This window comes from Pleurodeles waltl, chromosome 5, assembly GCF_031143425.1.
Source record: "Pleurodeles waltl isolate 20211129_DDA chromosome 5, aPleWal1.hap1.20221129, whole genome shotgun sequence".
Classification (NCBI taxonomy): Eukaryota; Metazoa; Chordata; class Amphibia; order Caudata; family Salamandridae; genus Pleurodeles; species Pleurodeles waltl.
The window spans coordinates 140,225,593-140,253,124 of NC_090444.1; the positions used below are offsets into that span (position 1 = coordinate 140,225,593).

The 27,532-nt window shown below is 46.9% G+C and overlaps 1 protein-coding gene across 1 annotated transcript in view; it reads left to right on the forward strand.

Annotated features, from left to right (window-relative positions):
- The window catches only part of LOC138297008 (calpain-13-like), a 511,734-nt gene that overhangs the window by 43,493 nt on the left and 440,709 nt on the right, over nt 1-27,532 (forward strand). The gene's annotated exons all lie outside the window — the stretch shown is intronic.

Below are 27,532 nucleotides of genomic sequence, written 5' to 3' on the forward strand. Positions count from 1 at the left end.
CACCTACAAGCATCATTAACAGTCTCTGACAAGATCTCATGTCATGAGTTCTGCAAAACAAATATTTAGAATATGAAGAGTTTCAATGTAAGACATGTGCACTTTTATATGGTAATTTACCTAAAATATTCTCAGTCTCCTTAAAAAATCTATGGGAACAAATCACATAGGCCCTCATTATGAGGCTGGCGGTTGTAAGACAGCCAGCCTCGCCAGGGTGGTCCTACCACTGCAGAGCCGGAGTAAGGACTGCCACATTACGAGTTGTGAGGCTTGGCATATGCCAAGCCTCCACAACTCCGCCTGGCCTGCCGGTGCGGTCGCACCGCTGCAGCCGGCAGTGAGCACCTCCAACCCGGCGACAGGCCTCAGCCTGCCGTCCGAATTACGAGATTGCAAACCCCCAGGCTTTCCGTGGCGGTCACCCCGCCACGGAAACCCTGGCGGTCATGGACCCAGCAACAGGAATCTTCATTCCTGTCGCTGGCACACACATACACACATGTCTCCACTCATGCACACATCCCCTCACTCGTCCACACACTCACACACACACCCCAACACCCCTTCATGCATGCATGCATTCACCTACATAACCATTCAGCAAATGCATACATGCACTCAGACACCCCCACTCACTCACATTCATCCAGACAGACACCCCCCACTCACTTGCAGACATGGAGACCCCCCCATTCATGCACACATATATGCACACTAACATTCACATTCAAATACATACACGCAATCATTCACCACCACCTCTGCATTCACGCACTCACAGTACCCCCTCCACATTCACACACTAACAGTACCCCTTCCTCATACTCGCACCCACGCACTCACATACAGACACCCCACTGATCAATCATTCACACCCCTACCCCTCCATGCGCGCATACATTGCACACTCCCCACTCTGTGCACATGCAACCACACACACAGGAAGCCTCCCCCCCTTTCGGATGCCCACTTTCCTTCTCCGTTGAGGAGGACGTCCAGGAGGGGATGGGTCCTGGCGGTCTGGCACTGCCAGCACCGCCACGCCAGCAGGACTCCGCGAAGCTGTGTTATCGCTCGTTATATGGCGGACGGAGTTCTGCTGCCGTGGCGGTGCTTGCGATGCGCCCGCCTCTGCACCGCCGACCACCAGCATGACTGCTGCTGACTTTCCTTCAGTAACATGGTGGACTGCTGCCAGCACTTGTGATATGGCGGTCTGCAGACCGTCAGCACTGGTGATCTGCTGGCGGGTTTGGCTTCGGCGGTCTGGCAAAAAGACAGCCGAAGTCAAAATTAGGGCCTTCATCTTTTCATTTGTAGACAGTGTGTACCCGGAATCGGAAGCTGCGAGCAGAGCAGAAGCAAGCAGAAATGGGCGGAGCATAGGAGGTCGCAGCCTGCAGTCTGCCATCCGCGCTCAGCACTTTCCGGCACCCGCCTATCCCGGTCCTGGCCCCCTTCGCTAAGGGGGACAGGAGAGGCCGCGGAAGAGGAGGGAGAGGAGAGAGTGGTGAGGTGAGGTGAAGGGGGCTGAGGGGTGGCCACGTGGCATCATGAGGAGGTTGCAGCAGTGAGGGTTTGTGTGTGCGGTGGCAGGGGGTCAGAAGGGTGCCGGGCTGGGCCGAGCTGGGACGTGTGGCTGTGGGAGGTGTCAGAAGACAGTGGACATAGGGCTGGCAGGATTGTCCAGGTGGGGGGCACATCTGTGGGGCCCACAGTCACTCACCTGGATTGTCGTCTATGCTGCTGCCGCAACTGTCACCTGCCTCCCTCCCTGTACCTCCGGTTCCTCCTGTATGACTTTCCGCTCCCCTTACTCCTTTGTCCTTGCTCCTCCCCGTCTCTGCTCCCCCTTGCTTTGCTACTCGCTCCTCGCTCCTTCAAGCCCCTGAGCTCCTGAACACCTAAGCCTCCCCACTCCGGCCAGGCTCCTGGTGGAGCCGACGAGCAGTAGGGGCAGGCAGAGTTGAAAGGGTGGCAGAGGGAGTTAGAGCTGGTTGGGACAGGTGGTGGAGCAGGAGTCCGCTCGGCCTTGCCCTCCCCACCGCCTGCCCCCCCTTTGCACTCCCGCAGTTCAACAGGCCCATTAGCCCAGTGCATTTGGACTTCCTGGCCCCTACAGGCCTGGAAGCTGCAATCCTGAGCAAACACAACCTGCCTTCAGCTTCAGGGGACCATCCTTGGAGCAGCTAGATCTATGCTTCAGTGCACAGGCAACAGGTGAGCGCGGTGACTGTACTCAGCCACCGACAAGGGTTTGTACCAGCATCCATGGAAGTGGCCCACTTAGGGTGGGTGCGGCTTCCGGATGGCTGGTGAGCCTTACTTGCCAAGCCAGCAGCAGCAGTAGTAGCTCTAGCATTGATTTTTCAGGTACTCTTCAATCTGCACCTGTCTCTGCCCCAGTGAAATCCAGTGTGTTTTTGTGTAACAGATTTAACAGCTGACCAACAACTTCTCCGCGCTGTCAGGAAAACTATTGCCAGCATTAAGTTCTTCTCTCAGCAAAAACAAATTGTTTCATAGAGAATTCCTCCAGTTTTGAGTAATTAATTATTTTTCTGATTACGGTGTGCATACCAGCTACTTTTTCCCTTTTTGAAGCAGCTACTTTTTCCCTTTTGAAGCAGCTACTTTTTCCCTTTTGAAGATGCTACTTTTTCACTTTTGAAGAAGCTGATGTTTTTCCTTCTTCCAACTGGTTATCGGCTTTCTGATGAGAGTTAATTGGGGCTTAACAGAACTTCAAGCAACTGCAATAAGGAATCCTTTTGAATGATTTCCAGACTTGCCAGTATATATATAAATTCAAGAACTCTTCCTTTGCAGACTTGTCAGTCGTAGGGACAAACCTCAGTGCTCAGACTAATTCCTAGAGACTAATTCCTAGAGACTGTGATTGAGAAAACTGAACCTTGAGAAGGAGTTTTTGTTTCCTGTAAAAGACATTCGTAGTTTGTATCTTTGTAAACTGTTCTCCAGAGAACCTTGGATCCTCCTACTCCTGGAGAAAAGAAGATATTACGTTTACATTGTTCTATTAGAGAGAGACTAGTCCCTCAAAAGATCCAGGTTAGGAGAACAATAGAATTGGGTGAATGTGAATGCTGAACAGTTGACTGGCCAGTAGGATTGTACTTATCTATGCTCTAATCACCTGACTGCAGGTCCTTCCTTTAAAGAAATCCCAATAATAAGAAAGGTGTAGGTTTTCAGAGACACACACTGAATATCCTATCTTCAAGTGGGAAACACAGGCTGGAATTGGATCTGGAGGCGGTCTCTCTTTTACTTTTCCCATTCCCCTTTCCGCCTAGCGGATAAAGGGTTCAGATAATCAGTTAAGGTCTGAGCATGCATCTGTTGGAGGGAGTTGGGAAAAAGGCATCTGCTCCTGTGGAAGTTTGATTTAATGGGTAATCTTCTGACACGCGCCACCACTTCTACTACCACTAACACCTCGCCAGCTCAAGCCCACGGGGCTCGCAGGAGTCAAAAGAAGGGAAGGAAGAGAAGGAAGGGGAATACATGACCATGCAGTCAGACAAAACAAGAAAGTCACCTCAAACAAAACTGCAATGGGAAAAAGGAAGAGGAGACCTCAAGCTCCAGACAGCCATCACACGGCACAGAATGCCCAACCTCTTATTGAGATTGAGTAAGAGCCAGACCAGAAAGGGGAGCAGCTCATCTCTAGACATCATGCTGGGCACAGTCTGGAACCCCAAAACAGCCTGGAACAATTTAAAAAATGTTGCAACACTAACTGCCAACCACAAATTTACACCAAGTTCTCCTTTCTAAAAAACAGCAGATCTATCCTCATTTCCAATAGCAAAGACACAGGGGTTACAGTCACCACTAATTCCATCAATCTTCACAAACACAGCAGAAAGCTCTCCATCTCGAAATGACCCTGCCAGAACAGGGGGTTACACAAAGCCTAAGTCCTACTCAGCCTCCCGCAACCAGCACAACCTTGTCGCCCATGGGGCAACCCATAAATTCTTCAGAGCAGAGGTATATGGGGAGCCCAGACAGGCTTCAGAGAACCCATGGTCGGCTTCCCCTCAACAGACTGTGACCCACCAAATCCACCTAGCTCTCCAAGGACTGAAAGCATCTTAGCTCGCCGTCATCAACAAGTAGGGCCAGCTGCCCACAGACATTCTGGCCACAACTTCGGCTCCAGATATTGCTTGTCAGGGAACTACAACACATGAAGGATCTCAGTCCCCTTCCCCATTATCTCTTCCAGCAAATATGAAAACAGAGGGTCTCAGCATGGGGGCAGACGAAGAAACCCTACTCTTTTTAAACATGCAAGAGTGGGAGGACATGCTTGTCGCATACTCCCAAGACTGCCCTTCTGCTACTCGATTTACTTTAGATCCCAGTCAGTGCTCTCCAGATGATTGCGCAACGACTAAAGTGACCATTGATACAAACATTCCACCTTTCAGTCAGCTGCCTCCCAATGATGGCGTAAGGATTAGAGTAAGCATAGAGACAAGCACTGCATCTACAGCTTGTCAGGATCTTGTTACAAACTACCACAATCTGCATACGGATGGCTCCTGGGCTTCCCTGCTCAAAACCAATCAGCTTCTAGTTGAAGCGCTTCATTATCAATCGGACAAAATGGATGTTCAGCTAACTTGCTCGACATCTTGGCAGTATTCGTAGCGGGAACAGATGAGAAACTAGGTTACCTCAAATCCCTCTTCATGTAGCCACAAGAAAACCCCACAAGCACTTTCATAAGCTGCTCATGTGGGCCAATTCTAGACTACCCATCCACATTACCTTCCATGTTCACCAAACTCTGTGCGTCTCTAAAAGTGGGAGCCTCCAGTCATTATGCACATTCGTACCCCACACCTGACCCTTCCGCACATGTCTTAGAAAAAAATCCACCTGGCTCCACCCGAGACTACAACCATCGGCCTGGGAACAAGAAATTATGACAGGACAAATGGTTCCAATCAGGTGTCTCCTGCAACAGCAACCCCTCTCAACCTGACTCCAACAGCAACTGCCCCCCAACTTCTAAGGAACCAGCTCCCAACTGGTAGTCCTGTGGACGGCAACGTCATGGTGAAACCTAATGCCAGGCAGAGACATACTCAGTGGAAGAAAGGCCGCAAGAAGGGACTTGCAGGGAACGGAGAGACTCTCGCAACAGACCCCAAACTGACAATACCGTCCATTTGGGCCTCCAATGAAGCCATGTCTCCCGGGTCACCTGTTCCAGCAACAATCTCTGAGGACCGAAATTTGGCTATCAAGCAGAGGAACGCAACCACAAATGACATCCCCTGGCCACCAGAGGGGGCGGGCAATGCCGGGGCATTGCAATCACAGCAGCTCCTGTGTACCGCTGTGGCTTTAACTTCCGGAAGTTATAGTCAACCTACACAAGCAACTTCCTCCACTTCCTCCCTTTCCCAGTTAATGGTCCCTCCTCCATAGGAACAGGGAGCAATTATTATACCTCCTAGCCCCACACATTATGTTCAAGTGGGGAATTGTACAACCAACAGGTCCAAAAACTGCTGGAATCAGGGAGGGGGTTCCCCTTCAGGGAACCCTCTGCATTCACTGCAGAAGTTCAGAACTCGACCAGACCCCTTAACCACCAATATATTAATTTTTCATCCTCATTACAAATCTAGGGGAACCAGCAATATCTTGAATAGGGGGAACATTCTCCGGCTTCTATCACACATTCCCTCTTCAAGCGACCTGAGCACAGCTGATCTCTTAGCAGTAGAATTTCTCCACCCAACCAACGCCATTGCCCTTGAAGCTACTGAGGCCACATGGAAGACAAGACTAATCGCCCAAACAATCCTAGGAGAAAGCGCAACCTTTGAATGCTGGGGCATCAGTATTAGCATGCACTGTGAGGTTGACTACCGACCCCTTTCCTAACACCAAGTTCCGCCTTCAAATCAGTCCCTCAGAGCATTGAAACATGCTCCATACTTAGGAGCGCCTGGGGCTGCTCTCCTGTGACATCACATTCCTCTACTACTACCAGGGGAAAATCTCGGCCCCAAAAGCTCTTCACCTCAGCCAATTTCTCTTTAAATAACAATGACTTAAGGTGTTTTTCAAAAACAATTAACAACCGCAATAGGACAGGGTGACAAACCTCAGACAAAAAGCGGGGCCCCATATCATCAAAGGAGATCCTCTGCCTATGTTCTTGGAATATAAATGGGCTCCTTTCCAAAGCTTTGTACCATGATTTCATCCAATACATCAGCACTTTTGACATTATAATAATGCTGGAGACTTGGCTGGATGAACCATTCCACTTGCAGGGCTATATGTGCTTCTTCACGGCTGCAATCAGGAAGATAAAGTATGGTCACCTTCAAGGTGTCCTGGCCACTTACGTCTCTTTAGCACTATCAGTCAGAGTCACCCCTTTGCTCTCCGCCTGCTCCTTTATCAATATTGTGACAAATGCCACCACGACGCGTGTGCCCACACTAGAGATAGACCTTGTAAACACCTACCTCCACCCCAAACTTAAATCCAGTGATGCTAACAATCTAGTGGTAGTAGTCGAGAATTACATAAGCAGTGGTGGCATAGCAGATACCGCTGATATCATTGTCTCAGGTGACTTTAATTTGCATCTACTAGGATCCTCCACAGATGAAACCACAATTGCCCCCTCTAGCGCCTGGGATCTTCCTACACAGGGGGCCAGCAAACATGGCCATCCCACAAAGCCCAGCAGGTCATTGCTCAATGGCCTAGAATTGTTACAGCTAAGAGGCCTCAATGGTAGATTTATTGAGGACTCGCCTCTAGCAGCATCAAATTCTTCTACCACAGCCTCTACCACAATTGACTGCATGTTTGTCACTCTTCCACTGTTCAAAGAAGTAGCTTCCTACCATCTAGGCAACAGGAGTGAGAGCGACCACTGTCCACAGAAATTAGCCATCATCCTGGGGATAACTAAAATGGAGAAAACAAGTATTGCAAATATTACCACCTTCACCACAAACTGCAAACGGGTCAAATGTCGGCAATCAAACATAGAACTTGTCACCGAAGCAGCAATGAATCTGGCGCTTGAATTAGAAACAAACAATGATAGTGAAACTAACAATCAGGCTAAGTAGAATTTTGGCGGAGCCAATCACTAACAGGTGACTGCCACCTCCCTCAGCATCAACTCACCTGACACAAGCCCACAGGTCAGCACTACGAGACGCAAAGAGGAAAATTAACTCCAGTATAAGGTGTCTCCATGGCAGCCATGGCAATCCAGACCTGCTGGCAACCTTAAGGCACCACAGTCATTGAACAAGCTAAAATGGGCAATCAGTAGGAATCGCAGTGAAGACTTGTGGGCCAGGCTACTCTCGGACGCAAGGAGCAACAACAGCACACGCTTCTGGCGCACAGTATGCAACCTTACATGCCTGTGCCATGGCGACATTACATCACATATATCAGAAGCTGTTTGGGCCCAACATCTTGGAGTTTACTTCAATGGCCAGACATCACTCGGCATGGACACACAAAGCATGACTTCTCCAGGAATTTTCCTCTCACACAGGCGGTCACTAAATTCCAAGCTTACACTACTCACTGACTCGGTTACAATAAAAAATCAGATAGCCAAGGGCCTGAATGGACTTCCACTCGCAGTTTTTAAGCGTAACAGACCCTTCTAGGAAAAGATTTTCGAACCGCTCTACCTGGAAATAGGTTTGACAGGAACCATTCCACAGTCCTGGAAGGGGTCCATAATCTCCCCCATTTTCGAAACCGGGGACAGATCCCCAAGATCCAAACAGGATTTTCTAAACAGACTGGAACCATTACGAACATCATGGCCATTCCCCTCTTAATTGACAAAGCTATAACACTGAAACGTCAGCTCCATCTATGTTTTGTTGACTTCAAGGCCACATTTGACCACATGGATAGGAATTTGTACTGGAAGAAGCTTGAAACATAGGGGCTTCCATATCCACTCCTACTCCTGATAATAGCCCTCCATTCGGACACATGGATCCAGATAAAATTGGGCACAGGCACTCATCTTTCAAGGTGGATCCCCACTACGAAAGGCTTAAAACAGGGTAGTGTTTTGGCCCCACACTGTTCAATCTATACTTAGCAGACTTAGCAGGCTCACTCACCCTCACAAACTCGCACCCCCCAAAAATCAGGGACCTGGAACTACCGTGCCTTATGTACACGGATGACCTCGTATTGATCAGTCATACGGAAATAGGCCTTCAGAGACTATTAAACGCTACTCAACTTTACTCAGCCACCAACATCTTGACAGCAAACTTTGAAAAAACACACACATTGTCAATCAGATCTAAGGCACCTTCAAGAGTGTGGTTTTGGGGTAAGACACGACTTGCTCAAACAGAGAAGTATAAATATCTTGGAGTTGTTATTGACAAATTAGGGAACTTCATGCATCAGAGAAAATGCATAATGGGGAAAAGCCTAGCTATAGTGCTATCCTTAAAAAGACTAACAGTTCATCTGAATGGTCCTACATACACCCTCTTCTAAAAGTACTAAAAGCCAAGCTCCTGCTCACAATAACATACGGGAGAGAAGTACAAAGAGGCAGGGATATAGACATCTTAAACCACGCAGTGAGCAAAGTTTATCGGATGATCTTCAGCATCCCCAGATTTTACTCTCCCGCCCAACTGAGACTGCACTTTGGCCTACTGGATCAATCTCTGGCACGGCGTGGCGCATATATACATTTCTGGAGCAAAGCCCACGTGCTACTCCGGACTCTCTTACTATATGTGGCAAGCGCTCGAACATAAGAAAACCTCCCCGTTCAGAACCCACCTCGACGATTCACTTAAGACGACCGGGCTCACCGACCTCTGGAGGATCTCCCTGTTCAGAACCCACCTCGACGATTCACTTAAGACGACCGGGCTCACTGGCCTCTGGAGGATCTCAATCCCACACAGCGCCTTTAAGAAAGCAGTTGGGAAATCAATTAGGTTTCAGTCACAACTGGAGGACAAAGCAGCTTTCTCACTGAGTTCTCATGCATGGATGACTTTGCACACCTACACATCTCTGGCACCACAGTCATATCTAGGCCAGGGTTTCTCGAGATGAACAAAGGAGCAATGTTTAAAGTATTGTCTTGGCCTCTTACCACTTGCTTTAAATGCAGCCCTTTGGTTGAGGGATGTAACCAACTCTAACTGCCGTCTGTGTGGGGAGGACACGGAGGATGTCTTACATGTCCTCTGCTCATGCACCCATCTTGCACTAGAACTAAAAGCCTTACTAAAGAACAAACTCAACGAAAAAGGCATACGGACACAAGCGGTGCTGGCGTGCTTTGCGCCTGGGGACCTGCAGCTGTATTGTGCTTAGTGTAATTTCTATCGCTGGTGACTCAAGAGCAACATTTAATAAATCAGCACCACCCTCCCTGAGACTCACAAGAGGATAGTTCTCAGCTCACCGCTTCACATTGGTCTCTATCAGTATCAAGCGACTCTCCTTCCACAATGGAGCTAGCAAAGTTTTAAGCAGCAATTGTTCCACTATGTTTTAAAACAAGTTCATATGGAGCACATATCCAAACAATTGGAGATGCGCAAAATGATGATTTAGTAATATCACGAATGCATTTTAAAAGTTTTTATTTCTTTTTTCACTTTTGTTATGGTTTTAAGTAACTAAACAATAAAATACTACCTTACCTGTAGAGAGTGTGCTAAAACGATCTTCGCATGGTGTGGGCTACTGAAGTGCTACATTTTATATAACACATTTTCTATAATTTCAATATAATAACGCACTTGAAATTTAATGAGGGACTTTACCTTACAAATCTTATAGACATAATAACCTACAATGTGCCTTACCTAACAGTCATTATGCTTTAATAGTTGGTACCTGCATATAGCTGATCATTATAATAGATTAACAGAAAGATATCCAGAATTACAACAACTCTTACAGTGTAATTATAGTATTTTGAATAGATGGTGAAATAAATACATTGCTTTTTATGAATTAATAGCCAACAATGTACTGATGGAGTCAGTGTAAAAGAGAGAATTAACAGGTTTGGTAGTTCAATTATGCATCTGCACTTTGATTTATGGATAAGAAACAACATAGAGACAAGTTTATGTTATCCCTTCAATCCCTAACATTCCCTTGATGTCAACTAAGTAAAGTGAATAAATAGATTAGCGTTATTGCTATAACCCAGAAGTAACCCCAGTCTTAGATTTTTCAGAGAGAATATCAAAGTGATAAAAGGATGATAAAATAAACCTTGCCATTATTTTTTACATGCACTGAGCACTTTGTCAATAAATGAAAAAATCTTTTGGATTCCAGTTAGAGGTCCCTGGAAGCAGAAAATAACATATATATATATATATATATATATATATATATATATATATAAAGACGTATTGAGAGAGAGTGAACCTTTGGTTAGACCTTCTCAGTCATTGACTTCGGTGTTTTTTATGCATTAGAGTTTTTGGATGGGCTGTCCGTCAAGCTCACAGCATCACAGCATTTTGTGGATAGTTATATTGTGTTACTAACTTTACATTAGTGATGGGGAATTATAAACTATGCTCTATTGTCAATGCAACTTTTGCTGTCAGTGGCCATTTGCCTTCACACCCACTTCTCAAGCCAAGAGCTTCCTGGCATGGTTGCGCCTTCTACCTCTCCAAGTCTCCGTAGACTCCTGCATTTGAAACACACTATGGCTCTGCGGTCCATATGAGCTCTGCTAACATCAATGTTTGCCTGTCATGACCATTACGCTGGTTCTTGTTCTGCTGCAGTTGCCAACTCAGAACTGGAGCTTCATGACATTCACCAATACAGTGCTTAATTAGAGCACCGACATACATTTTTGGGGACTAATACTTATTTTTCCTGATTGGACATTGCCAGAGCGCAAAAGATGGAAAAACGCACAAAGGGAAGGAAAAGAGAATTACAGAAAAATCATCAGAAAGGGAGAAAGTAGGAACCTGAAAAAGTGAAATAAAGGGGCAGTGTGTATCTGGTGGTCAACTAAAGAGACATGAGGTGTGTTCCAGACAATGCAGCTTTGGTATTTAGCATGCCGGTTCCGGTGTGAGGTTCAGAGCCACTGGCGTCTATTCTTTGACAATGTAAGCACTGCACCAAGATCTTGTTATGCCCCATGCACTGCTGCTAAACATTAGTTTTCTATGCATATGGGGCACAGGGAGAGGTGTCACCCTCACTCTGCATTGTGTTCAGTACATTGAATAAGAGAGCAATGGAGTCAATACTATACTGCGCATTTCCTTTTGTGAAATTTCCCTGTAACATTGAGCCCATCTGTTCAGGGCTGATGGAAACTCTACATAAATCGTATAAATAGCATAAGTGGGATGTTGTGGAGGGAATTGTGCTTTCCTTGATGAAAGTGAGCAGATAAGATCAAGTGGAAAGCATTTGGCTAGCGGAGTAGTCTCAGCCTGGTGACCATGAAGTCCACCAACAGACCAACAGGGATTACTCCATCCACCAAAAGATAAATCAGCTCCCGTATTTGGTACTCTGCATGTAATATGCCCTTTTAAATACATAAAAAATTGAACCACATGTCTTTCTGTGTCAACTAATCATGCAGATATGTGAAGGCATCGTTTGACCTCCAACAATATCAGGACAGGTATGACTCTGCCTACGAAGATAATAGATTACCATTTGTTTTTGTGACTTCTCATTGTGCCGGAATTGAGGCTCAGTAGTGACCCCAGGGTGCGTGCCTGTTTATTTTTGTGTAGCACTAATACTGCTATAGAGTCAGTTTTTAATGACTTCCAAAAGTGGCAGTTTAAATATCTTGGATTTGTAGAAGATTACACACTGTGACAAAGTAGGATAGCTGTGATCAACATCAGTGTGAACCTTCATTTATTGGAAAGCCTCAGTAGACCCTACCCTGTTGAAATATTCATGGCCCGAGGATAACCCCCACTATTGAGCCTTAGAATCTTTGGAAGCCCACTGATAGAGCAGCATGGATAGTTGAAGTCTACTAATGCACTGTGAAATAGTGGTCTTCAAAAAGGTGATTCGTCAATATTTTCTAAATTGGAGCAGAGTTTGGACAGTGCTAATAGATACAGGGATATTGTTTCAGATCCTAAGTGTATAGATTGAAAAGGCCTGCTGTCTTGTTTTTGGCTTTCGTTAAATTTCTTAGGTCCTGATATTGTGGAGCCATTTTAGTGATGCTTCTGGACATGTTATTTTAGCAACTAGGCCTAGTGCCTGTGCCCTTTAGCCTAGTATTGTTTTATTGTATTCTTTTAGAAACTGCAACATTTGTGGTGATGATTTGTTTTCCTCTATCTTGCTGTCCTTTCGCCTAGGAGCATTTAAATTTCTTAGCACAACATTCTTTCACTTTGTGCTTTTTCTACGGCTGCAATGAGATAGAATTGTTGGTACAAGTGGGACACTGCATCTCTAACATTTCACAGAAACATATGTATTTTTACGTGGGAACACTTTCTCAGAATATCAGTTGTTTTGTTATAAAAACATTTCCCTGTGCCATGCACTTTGGAAGAAGGTTCCAGCGAGATCACCACAACTGCATGCTGTCTGATTTCATTACAGCTGCTTGCTGATACTGCCGTTTCCCTGGCCTATATGGGGATGGTGTCTCTATAGACAACATACTTCTCCACTGTCATGCTCAGGTATGGGGGTTGCTGTCTTCCTGGGGAGGGTGGGGGGACCTAAAGATCAGATTAGGGCTTATCATGCTGTGCTCTAATAAAAACTACTAGTATTGTAGGTAGGAATCACACATCTTACATAGTGACAGTATGGTGAGACTTTTCTTGTGTTTTACTTTCCTTGTCACCATTTTGCTTCGAGTATGTTTCATCATCCCAATTATTGCATTTCATATTATTTTATCAAAGACGCAGCTGATTCAGTAATATTATTGAACCATTCCCAGCATCTGTTTGTCTTTACATGTGTGAGGTGAAAGTAACTGAGAGAAAAGATGAGATCTGAACCACCACAATTTCCCTGAGAAGTCATGCGCCTGGTTGCCACAAATCATCCCTGCTCTTAGGCAGAGATTAGGTGCTCCTAGCTGGCTGGAAACAGATTAGGCCAACAGTTGTCATATGGTGTGTGATTGGACTCAGTCCCCCACAATTCAGGTGATGCTGCTGCTCAAATCCAGCAGCCTCATTGGTACAATGGGAGCCAATGTGACACTGATTTAGAGGTCCGTGGACAGGTACGCTGTCAGAAATGGGAGAGAAATTATTACAAGTGCATTATATCCCAATATAGTTGTAATTAAGTGGAGGGGATTTCTGTTCTGTTTGTGGCAGGCTACCCGTCTTCCAAACTCCAAATCAGGCACTTAGGGCCTGATTTATTTTCTGAAAGGATTGGATATTCCATCACAAATGTGAAAGATATCCTGTTTGCTGTATTACAAGTTCATTATATCATATTGCATTGTAAAATAGTGATGGAATATCCATCATGATTGTGATAGAGTATCCCATTCGCCGATATATAAATCAGGCCTTTAGTCTGCAGTCTGATTGTGTCCTGCTCTAGGTATGCCGTGAACCATCAGAGATAGTGAGCTTATCTGTACGATTAGTTGGGGGCTGGTCATGATAACTTTGTTAATGGTGCTGCTGTTTTTGAAGAAGTTTTGGGCCAGCAAGGAGAGCAATGAGCCAGTCTTCCCCTTGTGGTACAATGTGTAGCTTACAGTATTGCGCTAACTGTGATAGGATCTCAAGCTTCACAGTTGCAGAACTGGTTGTTAATACTTGAATGATTCAGACAAGCTCTATAATCATAGTGATGTTCTCACCTTATAATAATTGTGAGAAAATGGGTTGGAAGCTCTGGTCAAGCAGAAACCACAATCCTGGTCAGAGTAAGGTACAAGCAAAGCCCAAATTAACTTGTGTTGTACCCTCTGGTAACTTGGCACAGACAAGTCAGGCCTACCTTAGAGGCAATGTGTTAAGTATTTGTGCAACGCTTCAAACGTTAATAAAGTGAGAAACACCCTACAAAAAGGACCCCACACCAAGTTAAAAGAGTAGAGTTATTTCTAATAACTAAGACTGAAATGACAAAAATCCAATCAGTAGAACCAGAGCTATGCAATTTTAAATATTTCAGTCAAAATAGTTTCATAAACACAAAGGGCCAACTTTGGATAACTGGCTGCGTCGGACCAGACTGTGATGGAGCGCAGGCTGGCTACAGGAGTCCAGTAAAGGCCCACTGAACAAAGTACCTTTAATCCTGGTTAGCAGAGCATTGCAAATGTCCATGTTGAAGATGTGCGGCCGAAGTAATGTATCTGTTCTGAGGAGTGGTGAGGCTGCAATGCGAGGTCCTGCATCATCACTGAGGATCCCATCAATGAAGACTTGTGATGCACAGACTGTTGTCGATGATGCATTGCGCAGTGGGGTGATATGTTGATTCCGAGGAGCTGGGAAGCTGCAATAGGGAGTCCAGCATTGTCGTCAAAGATGCCATCAATAAGAGATGTGAGGGTCTGCACCAAGGATGCGTCACACAGTGGTGGTTCTGATGAGGTGACAGGCTGTGATGCAGTGCAATGCGAGTCTTTGTGATGGAACCGATCAATGCAGCACTGGCGAGGCTTCAGTTCTGCTCTTGATTGCGCCGCACAGCAGACGAGATGTGTAGATTTGGCTGGATCCACAGAAGCTTGCAGATCACTTCCAAGGGTCCAGGACTGGGGTGGCACCAATTGACAGGGTAAACTCACAGATGGCAACGTCCAGGTGCCGGGTCCGAGGTTGTTCGAGACTTCTGTCCCTGAGGCTCAAGTCAGGAGGTCAGCCAACTAGTCCTTGGAGTCACTCTGTGGTCTCTGAGCTCAGCAGATGTAGATTCAGTCCTTACTGAGGCAAGAGGGCAGCAGGCAGCAGGGCAGCCGAGCAGGGCAGCAGTTCGTTCAGAGCAGAGGCCCAGCAGAATTGGTGTCTGAGGTGCAATATTCATACCCAGTTGTGCCTTTGAAATGGGGGGAGAAGCTTTTAGAGGTTTCTCCTTGAAGTCCCCGAGCATCATGCCTTCCCTGTCCTGAGTCCATACTAATACAATTTGTAAGCAGCTCTTTGTGTGGCGGTAAGACACAGCCAATTTAAGTGTGAGTAGGAATGTGTCCAGCTCCACCTTCCCATCCTGCCAGTGATTGCCCATCGTGGCACACCCAAAGCTCTGTATTGTGTTTGGCTGTTTAGAAGGACTACACAAAGCCCAACTGTCAGCTCCATCCAGTCATGTGACCCAGAGATAGGCTGCAGCACTAAATGGCTAAGGTAGGAAAATGTCAACTTTTTAGAAGTGGCATTTTCACAATTTTAATTTAAACCCCTTCCTCGCCACAAGTTAGGATTTTTCATTACAATCCCAAAGGCACCAAGCATGAACTGTTACTTCTTCCTGCTTGGAAATTGCAGATTAGTAATAGTGTAACTCCAATGTTATCCTATGGGAGAGCTTGGCCTTGCAGTAGTGAAAAAAATTGAGAGTTTTTCACTATCAGGACATGTAAAACTTAAAAGTACATGCCCAACTTTTAAATACAGTGCACTCTGCCCCTTGGCCTGAGGGTTATCCAAGACCTATTCTAGGAGTTATGTAATGTAATAAATTTGATATTTATTTTTATAGAGTGTGGCATATACCTTAAGGCATCTTGGATATAGCGTCCTTACCAAGGAGGACCAACTGCATTTAGAAAGTATTTGTATCTACATAGAGAATGTGAATAGCCATGTTTGGAACTGTTTCCGATATATCTGCATGTTCAACTGGTTTCTTAGGTACCTGGGGAGAAGGTTCCAGAGTTTGCAGGTTGAATGTATAAAATCTTTGCCACCACACAAGGCTGTGTTAATTTTTTGTATCCTGACATTACTGGAGACCTCTGAGGCATCTTCCCAGGATATAACAAAAAAAATGGTTTATAAGGTATTCTGGCCCGGAACCATGGATTGCTCTGTGTGCTGTGCCCAGTGCCTTAAATGCAGCTCTTTTTTTATATGGAGCCAGTGCAGCTCCTCCAGTGCCTTTTAGACTGGGGCAAATGTTTTTGATGTTTTTAATTAACCTAATAGGTGAACTCTTGCAGTTTCTTGAAAGAGCCCTGCTGCATGCCAAAATACAGGGCATTACAGTAGTCCAGTCTTGATAAGACCAGAGAAATTACTCTGGTCATTTGTGAGTATTTTGCAAAAAATAGCAGGATTTTCCTGAGGGTTTTTAGTGGGTAAAAAAAGGTAGATGTGAGTTTATTTGTTTTGAATAAAAAATTATTCCAAGATTTCTCACTTTAGGAACAGGGGTTGGGAGGGGTTCCAGCATCTGTGCCCAGCAAGTATCACTCCAGAATGAGGTATTCAGCTTAAGATAGTATTTGCTTATTAAGCTAACCACTGCTAACATACAGTTGTTGAACCGTTGTGCCACCTCCTCACTGTTTCTCGTGATGGACACCACAACTTGTGTGTCATCAGCGTAAGCGATGGTTAAAAAGCTGAAAGATCTAATGAATTACATAGATATTGAATAGGGTGGGACTAAAGGCCGATCATTGTGGTACACGACAAGGACAAGGGAGTGGGGACAAAATCTTCTAGCATGACTGTTTGCTCTCTATCTGCAAGGAAGGAGTGCAAGAGATCATGGGCTGTCCCGATGATTACTATCTATATTATCCTTTATATCAGGACCAAATGGCTCACAGTGTCAAAGGCTGCAGATCTTCCAATAGGACCACCGCAGCTTTGCCTCCATTATCCATGATGTCCTTAATTTCTTCTGTGGCCACTATGAGTTCCAATTTGGTAATGTGCGCCTTTCTGACACTGAAATGGGCTCCATCCAAAATCTCATTGTGGTTAAGGAATTCGGATATGGTGATGTTGATGTGCGTTTCCAAGATATTTTCAGGGAATGGAAGACGTGAAATGGGGTGGTAGTTCTTTTCATCTTGAGGATCCAATGTGGGTTTTTTAAAGCACAGGCAAGATGGAAGCTTTTTTCCACTCAGTTGGGAAGGAGCTCGTGTTGATAATGTGGTTTAACTGTGTAATGAGATTGAGGAACACAGTACTTACAATCTTGTGGATAATTTTTTGGGGGGGTTAGGGGTCAGATGAGGCACCTGATTTGGTTTGCTTGACCAGGTGTAGTACTCTCTCAGTGGAGAGAGAAGGAAACTAAGGAGCTTAGGATGATTAAGGTCCTCTTACTCATTTACATCACGAGGGGTACAAGTATTTGTAACAATGTTAAAATCCATATAGATGGTATTAACTTTATTTTTTTTAGATTCTGCCAAGTTGTTGCAGAAAGCTTTGCTAGGTACCAACATATTGCCAGAGGATGGACAGGCCAGTTCTTGAACCATTTTAAATAGTTTTCAACTTGAGCTCTTTGCCTTATTGATCCTTTCTGTGTAGAAGGTAGATTTTCCTCCCTTATTCTTGTTTTTATAAACCTGAATTTGTTGTTTATATTTTGCCTTCTCGGAAATGGAGTAGTTAATCTTCCAGACTCTCTCCTGCTTTCCAACATTCCTTTTCAATTCCCTAAGTTTGGGGGAATACCAGGGAGCAATTGTATGAGTTCTGAAGCTTTTGATAGATTTGGCTAGAGCCAAGTTATTGACCACTAGATTAATCCATTCCTTGTAGCCCGCAGCAGCCACATTGGAGTCGCCCATCAACAGTAGTTGGGAGGGGTCTAAAATATTAATCATATCTTTCCAAAATGATTTTATTCCAAACCCGCACTAATTTGGCCTGGCCTAGATTTTTTCTGAGTGTATGTAGATATGTACTATGTAGGTGCTCACGGCAAATTACCACAAGACCCCCATCTCACTTTCCTTCCCTGTCCAGTCAGACAAATTATAGCCTATAGGAAATATGGTGTGTTAGAAATGGGGTCTTTGGTTGGCAGTCATGTTACCCCCTGTCCAAGCAAAGACCCTCACTCTAGTCAGGGTAAAGGAGAATCACCCTCAGTTAACCCCTGCTCAGCCCCTTGGTAGCTTGCACAAGCAGGCAGGCTTAAGTTCAGAGATCTAGGTGTAAAGTATTTGTACCAACACACACAGTAACTCAATGAAAACACTGCAAAATGACACAACACAGGTTTAGAAAAATAGAAAATATTTATCTAAACAAAACAAGACGAAAATGACAAAAATCCAACATACACAAGTCAAGTTATTAACTTTAAAAGCAAATGAGTCTTAAATCCTTGAGAAAATAGTAAAAACACTGTTAGCATTGAAAAGTACCTGGGTAGCGTAAAAATAACATGCAGGTTATTGAGTGTGCGTTGAAAAAGGTAAGCAGTGCGTCGATTTCCCACCTGCAAGCGAGACCCTGCGTCATTTCTCCTTCTCTGGTCGGGTTGGCGTGCATCCTTTTTCCTCCCCGCAGGGGAGTGATGCCTCGATCCAGGTCCGAGCAGGCGTTGCATCATTTTCCACGCCCAGCAAGGTTTGTGTCGAAAATCCTGCAGCACGGTATCAGCAAAACCGCGCAATGTGGGTTGCGACGTTATCAGCCTCCATCAGCGGGTGTTGCGCGTCGTTCTTCCAGCTACGTGTGTCTATTTTCCCTGGTTGTCCAAATGATGGGCACATATTTTATTTCACTGAGCCTTTTATTTCTTTATTTTAATACCTAAGCACACTTTTGAATACTTGAGTTCAGGATGTGTACTGTACAAACACCTTTTTATTTGATAGGCTGCAAGGTTGCTCACTCTTTTACAAGAATCAAGGCTACAGTTAGGGTTTAAATGACTACTGACTTGCCTCTTAGTTGACTAATGGCATTGCCTTTGGAGGTGAGCCATGAATGTTTCTAAAAACACTTCAAATCAATTTTCATAAATGTCTGTCTGTGCAGCATAGTGGTAGTAAATATCTTTATTCAGTACTTTTTTGATAAAGAGCATAAAAGATCAAACAAATACAATAAACATATGTATAGAAGTCCCAAAAACCACAATCTACAGAAATACATAAAAACTGACATTTATAAAAACAGCACAAATGTTTCAGTAAAACAAACGTCAGTGGCCTAGTACTTCATAGAGTGCTAATGCAGAAAATAGTAAACATATGGCAACAAGAATCTTTAAAATACCACACATTTTCCATAATATATGCTGAATCACAAGATAAAATAAATTAAAAACTATGTACAGTTAGCATTGTTGGTCCAGTGTACTTAATACAATGGCTGAACCATAAAATAGTTGTGATATAAATACATAGTCAAGAGCCAATCTATTTCCACAGCATTACAGACCAACCTGCAAGGTACAAGCTCTATACCTGGAAACCTGACAACAAATGCATCCTAATTGCTAAAACCGAGGAAGGTATTACAGTGCCAAGGAAATCTATCAGAACATTAGAATAATCTGTTCAGATAACGTTTACAGTAAAGAGCTTTACATGATTATGAACACATGATTTTACAATGCTTCCGCAAAGCTTGAAGAAGATACCGGCAAAGTGCAAAATCTATCCACTCAGTGCTATCACTTTTAAGAATTCTAATAATGTTCTTTAGGGGATTCAAGGCTAAGATACAGCAGATGAGAATCAGCCAAGACCTCCTAATGGCCTTATAATTGGAACAATAGAATAGAAAATGTTCCACTGTTTCAGAACTAGCCATAGAGGTGGGACATTCAGGGGAGATATTATGACTTGATCATCTGCTGCAGAACCCATTGACTGGAAGTATACCATACCTGAATTCCAGATACAGAGTTTTTGCCTGTGGGGGTTCAATTCGGTGCAAACATTCCTCACACTTCATATGATCTTTAAAAACCAAGAACATATCCATTAGCACACCTGAGGAGCTACTGTTTAACCATATCCCATTAATATAGCTCCAGAATCTCTTTTTAGGGCACAATAACGTCTATTTTTAATGCATTCAGGCTTAAAACATGATTCACCGAAGTCCAATCTTAATAACCACTTTTTAGCTTATCTAAACCAATGTCTACTCTCTCTAGTATCAAGTAATATGACTTCTTGGAAAGATTTTGTCTTAGGGAGTGGAGAATTATTAGACCAAATACTTATCCAGTATGCTAGTGGTCTAAAGGCAGCTACATGCTTGAACATTTTCAGTCCAAGAGCCAAATGGATGGGAGCTAGTGGTGCATTACGGGGAAGTGTGAGAGTAGATCTCATAAAGGTGTTCTCTATTTTCTCAATTGTCCCAAGGTCATTTGTGCCCTATATCTCAGCACCATAGAGCTCTGCACCCATGCCTTTTGCTCGATAGCTCTCAATAGTGTGAGTAGGTGGCCTATACATAGATGATTTCAGCTTCTTGCTAATGGCAAAGTTTACATGGTGCAACTTTAACTGAGTCTTAGGGATGTGGGAGGTCCATGAAAGTGTGTTTATGAACCCAAGCCCCAGGTATTCAAACTGTTTGACCTGGTCCAAGCAAGTGTCCCCCTGCTTAATTTTACCTCTAAAAGACCTATGTTGATTGAAGGTCATAAATTGTGTCTTGGCCACATTGACCTCCAAGCGAAATTCCCTCCAAACAGTTAAAAATCAATCAACAATGTTTTGCAGCACCATGTGAGACTTTGACAACAACAATTACGTGTCATCAGCAAATATTAATGATTACACTTTGGCCCTCATTACGAGTTTGGCGGTTTTCGGGCAAGACCGCCATGTGAAATGGTGCCACCATACCGGTAGTGGAAGCGGTATAGCAACCTCCGAATTACGAGTCACAAAACACAAACTGCCCAAATAAAGATACAAAACTAACACCGCCAGGCCAACCCATGGCGAAAGAGTGACTGATCAACTGCCGGCCCTGCCACGTCGAGACCATTCCGACCATCATATTATGAGGCAACCTCCAGCACAGCGGAACATGCATGGCGGAAACTGTTGGCGGTTCACACCACAGCAGAACAAAAAGCAACAGAGGAAAGTAGCCAACACCACATTGGCTATTTCAAATATCCCACGCCTGATAACCATACACACACCACACACACATGACCACGCCACCACATAACACCCCTCCACACCAACAATCCCTTGCGACAAATACGAGCAGCCGCACTCGAGACGAAGCACACCCCAAACACAGCAAACATATATTACACAGCACACATTGTACAAATCAACACCACAGCTCACCAGCATACACACCCAAACACCCCAACATCACCACACACCCTGCATTGCACCCGACATACACACCACACACCCAGCCAACAACATGTCATGCCAGAAGCACCCACGGTTCACGGACAATGAGTTGCAGGTCATGATGGACAAGATCATCAGAGTAGAGCCACAGGTCATGGGAGTTGGCACATACCCATGCACAAGGGAAGACATCAGAAAGGGGTGGAACGACCTCAGGGGGAAGGTCTGTTCCATGGCGTCCAGGCAGAGAATAGCCACAACAAGACTGGCGGTGGGTCCCCACCTCCTCGCCTTCAGTTGACATCCTGGGAGTAGAAGGTCCTCGACATCTTGCATCCTGAGGGCCTGGCTGGCATCAGCGGAGGGCTCGACTCTGGTAAGTCATCAATAGCCCCCAAGCACCAACCACCCATGCCCAGCATGGCTCCCCACCTCTCTCCAACCCACTGCAACCCACCCCACTGCCTCGTCCCAAATGCCTCACACCCCTCCTCTGCATGCCACCCTACCCCTCTCCCACCATCCCTGCACACACACCCCTAATGCAGGGATGTCAACCACAGTGTGAAGAACCACAGCTCTCACAATCCAAACAATCCAAACCAAATCAATGTCTGTAGTGCAGCAGCTGTCATTGCCATCACTGGGAAGCAAGTCAAGCCACTGCATGCAACACAACTACAGTCACATAACTAACATCTACTGTATCCATCCACAGGTACCCCTGCCACTGACACCCTGCAGAGGATGCCAGGCCCAGACAGCCCTCCCCAGGATGAAGGCCCCACTGAATGTCTGGATGAGGACGACTTGGCTGGGCCATCTGGGTACACTGGACAGTCCACCAACAGCACACCCACCCTGGACACACCGGACGCCCCTACCCATGTGGCAACAGCGCTACAGCCAGACCCTGAACCCCAAACCTGTGCCCCAGGGACCCATCAATCAGAGGTGTGCCCTATAGTACAGGGGCCAGAGTCAAGGGCACCCACCCTAGACAATGAAGGCCCTGCAGCTACTGGGAGTGGGCACACTGTGCCAGGGGCACAGGGGGTCAGGGGTAGTGGGAGGTGGACCGTGGGCCAAGGGTTGGGACAACCACACAACTGACTGCCCAGGAGGGCCTCAACCAAGTTCTGGGTGTATCCAGCACACCCAGAACACAATGGCCAATATCCACGCTACTGTGCAGGAGAACCAGTGGCTGCAGGGGCAATACCATCAGGAGGCCATGCAACAGTGGCAGGCCCACAATACCACCATGGCCTCCATAGTTGGGGTGCTCAGGGACCTGACCACTGTCATTCATGAGTCCACTACCCACCAGCAGGCCCTTACCACTGCCCACATCCCATCACAGCCCTCCACGTCAGCTGCAGCCAGTGGCATGGAGGCCCACCACAGGACTCGCAGGACACCAGCACCCCGACACCTGTAGCTGAGGAACCCCCACGCAAGTGAGGACGTCCAAGTAGACATCCAGCTGGACAAGATGGCCAGACCACGACCACCGCAGGAAGTGACCCTCTACTGAGCATTCTCCCTTGTGTGTGACTGTGACACGCTGTCGACTGTCCACTCCCATATCTCCATCTACCCATAGCCAGCAGACTGTACCTAGACTACCTACAGCTGGCCTCACCACTCTGATGATCTCATTTCACTTGTACATACCAAATAAACAACAATTGAGCACAGTTAATGTCTACCTATTTATTTGTCATGAGTACGCATGGAACTGACAATACGTGCCAGGAGTTCAATCATGGAGCAGGTAGTGGCTGGAGATATGTGTCAATGGAGGCAACAGCCCAGGGAGGAACCACAGAACACCACAACATTGGCATGAAAGTAGAGCAAGACAGGGACAACAATCACTGTAGGAGTCATAGATGCCCACTCCACACAAATGCACTGTAGGAACAGGAATCCAAAGCAGATATGCCAGTCAGGTCCACAACCATATGGCCAGTACCAACACATAATAACAACACATACCAACCCAATGGTCCAACCCATACAGCACCCAATGTCAGACCTGACCCCATACCCACTGCTACCAACAACAATGTAGCGTTGCCACCCAGTGTCGACTCCCAGGATAGATGCTGCACAGATGCAACAACCCTGTGTGGCAGACACACAGCACTTGGACTACTGCTCAGGGAACATTTTACATACACATTGATGACACTAGTGCACCAGCGCAACAGCTGCCTGACTATAGGCGTGACCTGTACAATGTGACTACCTAAGTCATGGACACACGTGACACTCCCCCAACCCACCCAGAGTCAGAGCTGCAACCAGTAGCATCAGGAGGCATCATGGACAAGGCAGACAGTTGTAGAGGACACATACCACACAGTTTACACACACCTGAATCTCAGCCGAAGTAAGGTCGAATCAGCTCCGCCCTGGAGTCAGCTGCATCCTCATCATCCTCCTCTTCATCACTCCCCATGTCCCCTTCATCAGCCACTGGCACAGCTAACTCTTCCTCTGCAGCTAGCAATGGGATGTGATGCCTCGGGCCAGATTGTGCAGCATGCAGTAGGCCACAGTAATCTGGCACAGCTTCTGTGGGTTGTAGAGCAGGGCACCCCCAGAGACATGCAAACACCAGAACCTGGCATTCAGCAGGCCGTACCATTTCTCAATGACCCGTTTGGTACGACCCTGTGCCTTGTTGTAATGGTCCTCTGCAGCTGTGGTTGGATGCCTCAATGGTGTCATAAGCCAGGGCAAATTGGGATAGCCAGAGTTACCTGTGTGCATAGAGGGAAAAGGTGTGTCAAGACCGGGAGGGCAATAGGGCAGGGACACAAGGGTGCAGAGCACTGAGGGGCACACTTATGCAGGGGTACATACCGATGAGCCAGGCCCGGTCCCTCTGGAGTAGTGCCATCATGAGTGGGATGCTGCTGTTCCGCAGGATGTAGGAATCATGCACAGAGCCTGGGTACCTGCCGGTCACCTGGGAGATGTACTGGTCCGCGAGACACACCACTTGCACCTTGACCGAATTAAAGTTTTTCTGTACACCTGTTCATTCCTTCTGGGTGGCACCAGGGCAATGTGGGTGCCATCAACTGCCCCAATCACATGTGGGACGTGTGCCACTTGGTAGAACGCAGTTTTGACAGTGGGCAACTCTGCAGGTCGGAGGAACCGGATGTAGCTGGACATATGTTTTATCAGAGCACACATTACATCCTTCAGAACGTTGCTGAATATGGGCTGCGATATCCCAGCTGCAAGGCCCACTGTGACCTGGAAAGAGCCTGAGGCAAGGTAGTGGAGGACTGACAACACCTGCACTGTGGGAGGGATGGCATTGGGATGGGGAATGGCAGGCAACAGATCCGGCTCCAAGTGGATCCCCAGTTCCATTATGGACACACAATTCAGGCGACAGCTCTGGATGATGTGATGCTCCTCCAGGGTGGCAAGGTCGACTAGGGGCCTGTACACCATTGCATTTTTCATCCTCAACCATCCATCGTACCTGGGACCAGGAGAGAGATAGTTCAATGTTGTGCACCATAGACTGAGTTGAGGATGTTGATGTGGCCGCAGGCCAGCATATGTCACCCATGATGCACTAACTTTCATACACATTACACATTGGATATGTAAAATGGTAGCCGCCTTTCTGCATGCATGGGACAGGTGGAAGTGAGATCATCCCACCGGCGTACCACATCATGGCAGTAGGAGGTCATGACCGTCGTGTAACTCATCATTGGTTCACACTGTTGCCAATGGGAGGCAGGGGCCAATGATGATCGCCGCCGACGGTAACAGTGATGTCCGCAGCAGCCATGACTGCCATTTCATGTGCTCCTGCTCGCTTAACTCCTGAACCTCGTGCACTGAAGACCTCCACTGCGTGTGCTGCTGTGTTCTGACTCTGGTACTGAAGTTGGAGCAGCTCGTGGACGGGGTCCTGCCCCAGTATGGACAGTTGTATGGGGCTGCAGAGCAGCAGGTGAGCCCAATGTCATTGTCCTGTATGTGATTTGGGCACATGGGGATGGGGCCTTGGTAAGTGGCAGTGTGTATGGAGCATGGACATGGGTGAGAGGCCTAAGGCTACTTTGGCTGACGACATGTGGGTGTGGAAGTGTGATGTGTGCTGTCCACTACTGTCCCAGGGTTGCCACTCTACATGACTGTGTCTTCTGTCTGTTTTACCCATGCCGGTCAGTGCCAATAAGAAGAAGGGGAGTTGGCATGCCATCGCTAAGCAAGTGCGGACTTTGGGGGTCCATGGCCGGCGGAGCACCCACTGCAGAAATCAGTGGAAGGACCTGGGACACTGGGCCCAGAAGACTGCAGAGGCCCAGCTGGGGACGTCCTCTCAATGAGGGAGGGGTGCCCATCGGATCCTGACCCCCCCCCAATGGCCCACATATTGGTGGTGGCCTACGCTGAGGTGGATGGGTGCTTAAGGGCAGCACAGCAGCCACATGGGGGTAAGTACTCACTCTCACTTGCAACCTGTCTTGGCAAGGTGGCTCTGGTGGGCACCATTGGGTAGCTTTGGCATGGATGCTAGGTACAATGATGTCCACTATGGGTTGCGTCCATCTGGGCAGGATTGACACCACAGGTGTAGGGAATGCCATGCAGTCAGTGGTAGTGGGCAGACTCCTCCAGTGTTGAAACTGTATGGCCACCTACTAGCTAGATGTGCTCGCCAGCTCATTGCAACAGGATCATTAGACCTGGGGTGTCAGGGCATTGTGATTGGTCCTGGCAAACTACTGTGCCAGGGGTGGATCCATAGCCTCATTCAGCTGGCAGGCACTGCAGGTGTAGTGAGGTGGGTGCACCAAGGGGTTACAGTGCTACTTGACAATAGCCAAGTAGGCCTGCCAACTAACCATGCAGGATCTTGTTGAGTGTGCATTAGTTTGCATGCCTGTCTCAATGGGCATGAGTAGTGGGCAGGTACTGGACAGGTATGGCAGGTATGACACTCCTTATGTACACGTTTGCATCAGTCAGACCATCAGCGGTTGACATGTGCATTGTTGTGGTTTCCCCCATGGTGTTCCCAAGTTGTAGGATGTTCAAAGGTGAGCATAGTGTATCATGGCATGGCATCAAATGCTGATGTTCTACCCTGTGTGACTGTTGTGCTGGCATTCACCCATTGCACCCTGTGTCTCTCTCTCTCTCTCTCTCTCCCTCCCTGTCCTCCTCTGTCTTTGTGTGCATCAGCATTATCTGGCGAAGGAGAAAGTGCACTGCCGAGTGGGGAATCTGCAGCCCATGGGACCCAGGAGGCTGACACCAGCAGAGCAGAGGGGAGCAGTGGAACGCAGGGTGAGGGGAGTGCCACGGGGGAGAACGGATTGATCACTACACATTCTGATTCCTCCCTGATGGTGGCAGACCCATCTGGCACCATCCCAGCAGCTTCCTTGTCTGCCAACCCCCTTACCAGCACCGCCCTCCCTGTAGCTCCCCACCCAGTTGCCCCTGCCCGCTCACCCAAGAGGGTGGGCATCTCCTTCGCCACAGGCACCTCTTCCCCAGTCAGCCCTGCTGCACTCAATGAGGAGGCTATTGACCTCCTGTTGTCTATCTCTGTAGGGCAGACAACTATTGTGAATGCCAACCAGGGACTGGCATCCCAGATGCAACAGTACAGTGTGTTCTTGGAAGGCATTCACGGTGCCTTGTCTGGCCTACAGAGATCGTTTCAGGCTCTGACCTCCTCCTTGATGGCAGCCAGTGTCCCTTCTACTTCCGTCCCCCCTCCAGCTACCTGTTCACATACCCACATCCCAGTCCCCTCACCCATCCAAGGCACACCTACTGACCCACATGCATCCACATCAACAGACACAGTACACAAGGACAGACATAAGCACCCCAGACACCACCATGCACACACTCAACAGACACATGCAGACATGACAACTCTACACCCTGCATCGACTCCCCAACCACCCCCCACAGTCGACATACCACTCATACCTGCAGTCAGCATCACATCAGTTACTGAACCTGCCACATGTGCCCTCACTGCCACCGTCACCACATCCTCTGACCCACATTCATGCACTCCAAATACCACTGGCACAGACACCACAGCTGTCAACACACCCACATGCAGCACATCCATCTTGCCTGCAGACACTACCCCAACATATACTCACACGTGCCCCTTGCCATCTTCCTGCATCTCCTCCC